Source organism: Lates calcarifer, linkage group LG21 (assembly GCF_001640805.2).
Source record: "Lates calcarifer isolate ASB-BC8 linkage group LG21, TLL_Latcal_v3, whole genome shotgun sequence".
In the NCBI taxonomy this organism is placed as follows: domain Eukaryota; kingdom Metazoa; phylum Chordata; class Actinopteri; family Centropomidae; genus Lates; species Lates calcarifer.
Genome location: NC_066853.1, coordinates 9,009,798 through 9,016,005, shown reverse-complemented (window position 1 = coordinate 9,016,005; position 6,208 = coordinate 9,009,798). Strand labels below are relative to the sequence as shown.

General features: G+C 35.0%; 1 long non-coding RNA gene across 1 annotated transcript; it reads left to right on the top strand.

Moving 5' to 3' along the window:
• The first annotated feature begins 1,396 nt into the window (after positions 1-1,396).
• LOC108890860 (uncharacterized) lies at positions 1,397-5,053 on the top strand. The gene is made up of 5 exons (XR_001962207.2): positions 1,397-1,623; positions 2,753-2,816; positions 3,444-3,512; positions 4,227-4,271; positions 4,559-5,053. It is a non-coding gene; the product is annotated as an uncharacterized LOC108890860 (long non-coding RNA).
• Positions 5,054-6,208: the final 1,155 nt, after the last annotated feature.

The window sequence follows — 6,208 nt, the reverse complement described above, 5'->3', positions numbered from 1 at the left end:
TTTCATCCAGTGGAGGCTGCTGAGCACAAACACCATTTTCTCTGCAAAGCTCTGCTGCACCTCTGCACAATAAACATTTTGCTCTTTCTCAAGAGCAGCGCAGTGGTGGCTATAAAGTACGGTGGCCCTGAAGGTCAAAGCTCAATGGCATTTCAGACTATGGAAAGGGTGGGACAACACTTGTTTGTGATTGGACAAGAGCCAATAGTTTGTTTGCATATGATGTCCACCTACCATTGCCACGTAGGAGAGACTGCAGAGCATGCAGTTTTTAATTAAAGGAAATATGTGGCAGAGAGAAAACCCTGCTGAAAAAAACAGCATAGACCAGCTTAACTTGGTTGCTGGTGGTCAGGCTGGAGGTCAAGATCTTGCTGATTTGTCAGTGTAGTTGGCCAGCTCAGTATGGCTGGTCACACAGCCAGGTGGTGTCCACTGGTCAAGCTGACTGGTCAGCTGGCTGGTTGGAATGACCAGCAAAGCCCAGATGGTCAAGCTGGTTAAGATAGTTAAGATGGTTGGAGGGTCAGTCAGTTAGGCTGACCAGGCTGGAATGATCAGCAAACACAAAACTCATAATAATCTCCATTTGCCATGAGGAAAAATACAGTTAAGAAAATTAATTAATGAGATGAATAATTCTTAAATGATTTACATAGGACTGTTGTTATGCCTGTGATCCATTCATCCAAAATGAAAAATCAACTGAAATATTTACCCAGACTTACAGAGTTTTTAATATGACTCCTTCTTTGTGCTCTAACACTGCCATCCAGTGGACATTTGGGCACACGACATTAAACGTATCACGTATAAAGTATACATAAAGTATGATAACAAATAATACCACCAGCTATCAACAAGCAAATTATTACTCTTTGTATTTTATATTTTAAGCCATGAAAAGTAATGTTTCTCTGAGTGACGTCACGGCTGTGTGCGGGCACTCTACGCGCCGTCGTGCTGTGTCTCATATTTGGGACTCTTAAACCCACTATCAGGAGCAATAAAACTGCACAGTATACATATACGTAACAGGAGCATGCTCATTGACTTGGCTATTACAAATTACATGTGGCTCATGTCCAGTTTGTCAGAAAACAGTCACAAATAAAGTTGTTTCACCTTCAGATTGTGTGCATTGACGATGCGTCTGGCGCATGGCTATACGCCAGATTTTATAATACAACCAAGGCTTCTCTCCGTCTTTACAATGGGTGTATTTTAAGACCAATCAGAGGTGGTTGCTAGGCGGACCAGAATCGGCCGACCATTTTTTTCTGCCAATGTTAGCGACGTATGTCGTCATTAGTTGCGACGTGTCTCGTCATTGGCTATTACCTTGTGGGAGGAGCGCAGAGAGGCGGAGATTTAAATCAAGTTTGAAACGTTGCTTCTGTTTGCTAGTTCTGTGAGACAACTTCGTTACAGGAGAGGTCTGGAAGCTAAAACAAACTCTGGAGCTGCTTTTTGCCGTTAATTAAGGGGTCTGGAAGCTAAAACAAACTCTGGAGCTGCCTTTTTTGCCGTTAATTAAGAGGTCTGGAAGCTAAAACAAACTCCGGAGCTGCTTTTTGTCGAATACGAGTGAGACTGGACACTGAACACACCTGCGGCGCGAAGGTAAGGCAAACAGTTAGCGGCTAGCGCTAGCATTAGCATTACCTTGTAATGCTCCTTGACTATTATCAGTCGTTTAAATCGCGTGGGTAACAGTGTGTTTGTGTGTCTGATGATTAGGCGTCCCCGACATGAGTTGTGGGCGCTTAACATGGTATCATGATATCACAACGGTTACAACGTTGTCAGTTTGTGGCTATTAATGGTTATTTTATATCATTGTGCGTCTCTACCTGACTGTTTTATATCTGAGTGATAGCATTAGCATTGGAGGCGAGCGTTAGCATTAGCCTAGGGCGTTAGCATTAGCCTTATCTTTAAATTGCGGCTTGGGGGCTTCTTTCTTTCTTGTCGTCGTTTGTATTTGAGTGGGTTAAAGTGTGTTTGTCTCTCTGTGACTATAGCGTCCCTGACATGAGTTATGGAGGGTGGTAGCTGTTTACTAGTCAGTTTGTCTGTTTACAACTCCATTTGCACCTCTTTACAATTACTTTGCAGAGATTGTACTACTTCTTTGTAGTTTCGTGCTCCAGTTTGGTCATTTTAATTTAATGATTATTATGTCGATGTGATCATTCGGTGTCTATCTGTGGTGGTATGTGGTGGTATGGCATCGTTTTGGGTCTTGTGTACATCTACTAATTGTCAGTCTCTTTGGGGTTGCTTTATTTTGTCTTTGTAGTTTTGTGTCTATTCCTGGCCGTTGCGACTCATTTGCGACTCGCAATCTGTCGACAGCCATCCACTGACCCCCTGTTGTGTATATTATTGATTAGAAATTTATTTGTGGTGACTTGAGACTTTACTGAGCTCAGTTCTTAGTTAAATACAAGATTGAAAACTCGATTTTAACTCTGCTCATCCACAAGTTTTAAACCTCAAGCGTATGTCACAATGTATGAGATGACTGTTATTTTATTTAATTATTATTAAAATAAAACATCATTTTCTCTCTGAGATCAATAAAGTCACTCTGGTAACATAACTAATTCAATTAATTAAGTGTGATTGTCAAGATTCTAGTGTTAAGTTTTCAGTGTTGTATTCTTCTACACTGTTCAAGTTTTGGAGGTGAACTATTCTTTATTAATGATGCTATTTGTTTTTCAAGTATTGTACTTGTGTTTTCCAGGTTTACTTGGTTAGCTGCTGCAGCCTGGACAGAAACACCAGCTCTCACTTTACAAACCAAACAGGTATGTGTCCTTAAGATTTACCCAGTCTGAAAAAATGTGTTGATGAGCTGGATTATTAATGTTAGTAACAGTGTTATTGTATAAATCTTTGGTATTTAATGAGTTTAGTATTCAATAGAATAATAACTGCTTCGTTGTGTCTATAAATTGTCAGAAAACCGTACTAGTTACTATATTTTTTTGAAATTCAAAATAGTTGTCAGTCGAGTTTCTGCCTGTGGACTAAGGTATTATTAAAAATACCACAATTCAAAACACTGCTTTCAAAAATGTACATAATTGAAAGTTTTTATTATGCAGTTCACAGTAACATATATGATTCCTCCAGTGATTATTTGACAGTCCGTAAATATAGAAATTAAAAATTTAAGATAATCATTCATCATCATAGTTAATTTTTCTCAAATATTTATTGTTATTGATTCTTAAACATGTGATGCATTTCTTGTCATATGTGACAGTAAACAGCCCATTTTCTGAGACAGTCCTGTAAGGTTTGGAAAATGTTCTAGTTCGGCTGTAATGTTGAATATTTTATGTGTGTTTTGGGGTTAAAATGTTGATGAGGAATAGGTCATAATGTATTTATCATTTTCCTTTGTATGTTTCTCTTTCTATTTTCTCCAGGTGTCACCACTTAGTCCACGATCACAGAGTCTTCGTACAATGAAGTTCTTTGTTCTTTCAGGCCTCCAGGTAACTCACAAACAGCTTAACATAAACTGTCCAACACAGAGCACTGACATAAATTGATATATCTTCTGTAATTGATCTGAAGTCTGAAAAGTTTGATTTGTCACAAAAAGACTTATTAGTTTTTTTTTTATATAGTTCATGAATGTACATTTCGAAGAAAATTAAGAATTTAAACATCAGCTCTCTCTCCCTCTCTCTTTCTCTCTCCCTTGCCCTCTTAAGCCTGGCACACACTAAGATTTTTTAAATCTTACCTGATTTAGAAAATGTGAGAGACCACACACGACAACAAATAATGTCACATTTCACACTTTTGTTCTTACATTGTGTGATGTGCAACAAACAGATTCACCAACAACAACCAGTCTGGACTCTGTCATTTTGCTTCATTTTGGCTTCTATCAGTTCAAATTTTAACTGACTTTGAAGAAAAAAACATTTCCATCCACTGCTGTGAATAGCAGGAGCTGGTGAAGTCAGTACTCCAGTCAGAGCAGCTTCTTCTTTGTGTATAAAGCAAAAATTTAACTCTTGGACTAGTTCTGATTAGTCCACAACCAGTTGGTCCACACTCTAGTTTCTTTAGTGTGTTTTACTTTTTACTCTTTTCTAAAGTTTAAAATTCAATACCCAGAAACACTCTTTTACACTGCTTTTATTTTGATGTGTTAAGTCACATCTTTATATTAATTTTTGTTGTGTTTTTCTCCACAGGATTCAAACACAGAGAAGAGACAGACATGAAGACATTTGCAGAAGGTCAGTGTTCATTTATTCTTTCCATTAAAACCTCTTGTCTGGAACAAATTAAAGCTGCTGTAACTTTATCAGTTGTAATTAATATTAATTTGTCTTTTTCAACAATGTAGCTTAAAAAAAAGTTTAAAAAAAATATATAAATAAATATATATATATACTTCTCTCTCACTCTATATACATATATATATATATATATATATATATATCTCTGTTTACAGCAGTTGGATGGTGGAGGTCTTTTATTTAATCAACAGCTTCATAACACTTGTTTTTTTCATCCACTTCAGGTCTTCAGCTGCTGTCGTCTTCTCCTGCAGAGACAAGAAAATGTGTTAATCACAGAAACAGAACAGATCAATAAATCATAAATATTTTTATGACATACTATTCTGACATTTTTTGTTTTTGTTTTTTTATGCCCCACTATACTGTGACAATTTGTAGCTTACGACAAAGGAACTATCTTAAAATAGCCATCTTACCTTTGTTTTCCACATTCACACCTCTACACACTGTTGGTTGGTTGGATTAGATTTTCATTTTGTTATTTCAAATAATACATATCAGTACTCAAACCCAATCTATTACTGTGTACATAGTCCTGTTTACATTGTTCAAATGGTGTATTATTTTTATATCTTGTCTTGCATATATTATACTGTTGCAACACTGAATTTCCCCATTGTGGGACTGATAAAGGATTATCTTACTCAAATAAATACTTCTGAACACTGAATATTTTGCCAGGCTGTTGAATATTGTATGAAAGTGAGTATTTTTAATCAGTGGTCGCCTATAGCCAGAGGTTAGGGTTAGGGTTTTTTTTTATAAGCCACTTGCAGCAAGAGACCATGGTTAGGGTTAGGGTTATGGCTTTTGGTCAGAGATTAGTGTTTTTAGCCTCAATGATACATTTTAATTGCAAGATGTAAGTAGACAATATTTGGCATTTCTGCATTACAAAATCACTTTTGTGATATTAATTTAAAAATAGAGAAACTCAGCTCAAAGGTTATACTATAGTTTTTGATGTCTTACTATACTGACATTTTTTTACCATTTTTTGACATTTTTTGACATGTTTTGACATCTTACTATACTACTGACATTTTTTGACATCTTACTATACTATGACATTTCTTGACATTTTTACCATTTTTTGACATTGCCACTACTCTTACTATGACATTTTTTGACATTTTTTGACATCTTACTATACTATGACATTTTTTACCATTTTTTTGATCTACTTTTGACATTTTTTGACATTCTTACTATACTATGACATTTTTTGACATTTTTTGACATCTTACTATACTATGACATTTTTTGACATTTTTTGACATGCTCTACTATACTATGACATTTATGACATTTTTTGACATCTTACTATACTATGACATTTTTTTACCATTTTTTTGACATTTTGACATTTTTTGACATCTTACTATACTATGACATTTTTTTGACATTTTTTTTTGACATCTTACTATACTATGACATTTTTTGACATTTTTTGACATCTTACTATACTATGACATTTTTTGACCATTTTTGACATTTTTTGACATCTTACTATACTATGACATTTTTTACCATTTTTTGACATTTTTTTGACATCTTACTATACTATGACATTTTTTACATTTTTTGACATCTTACTATACTATGACATTTTTTGACATTTTTACTATGACATTTTTTGACATCTTACTATACTATGACATTTTTTGACATTTTTTGACATCTTACTATACTATGACATTTTTTGACATCTTACTATACTATGACATTTTTTGACATTTTTTGATGCCCTACTATACTATGACATTTTTTACCATTTTTTGACATTTTTTGACATCTTACTATACTATGACATTTTTTGACCATTTTTTGACATCTTACTATACTATGACATTTTTGATCCTATACTATAC